Here is a 221-nt window from a genome sequence, read left to right as displayed (position 1 = left end):
TTAAGAGATGGAGGGTGACATAATGAACAAGAAAACAAGATCCTTCAATATGCTGTCTGCGAGAGACACATCTCACACACAGAGACAAAAACAGAATAAAAGTCAAAGTATGGGAAAAAAAAATACCAACTTAATTTCAATCAGAAAAGAACAGGAGTGGCAGTACTAATCTCTGATAAAATCAACTTTATCAGAGGCAAAAACCAGCATAATAAATAAAG

This window comes from Chrysochloris asiatica, unplaced genomic scaffold, assembly GCF_000296735.1.
Source record: "Chrysochloris asiatica unplaced genomic scaffold, ChrAsi1.0 scaffold00068, whole genome shotgun sequence".
Lineage (NCBI taxonomy): Eukaryota > Metazoa > Chordata > Mammalia > Afrosoricida > Chrysochloridae > Chrysochloris > Chrysochloris asiatica.
The sequence above is the reverse complement of the archived record's forward strand: the minus strand, read 5'-3'. Positions refer to the sequence as shown.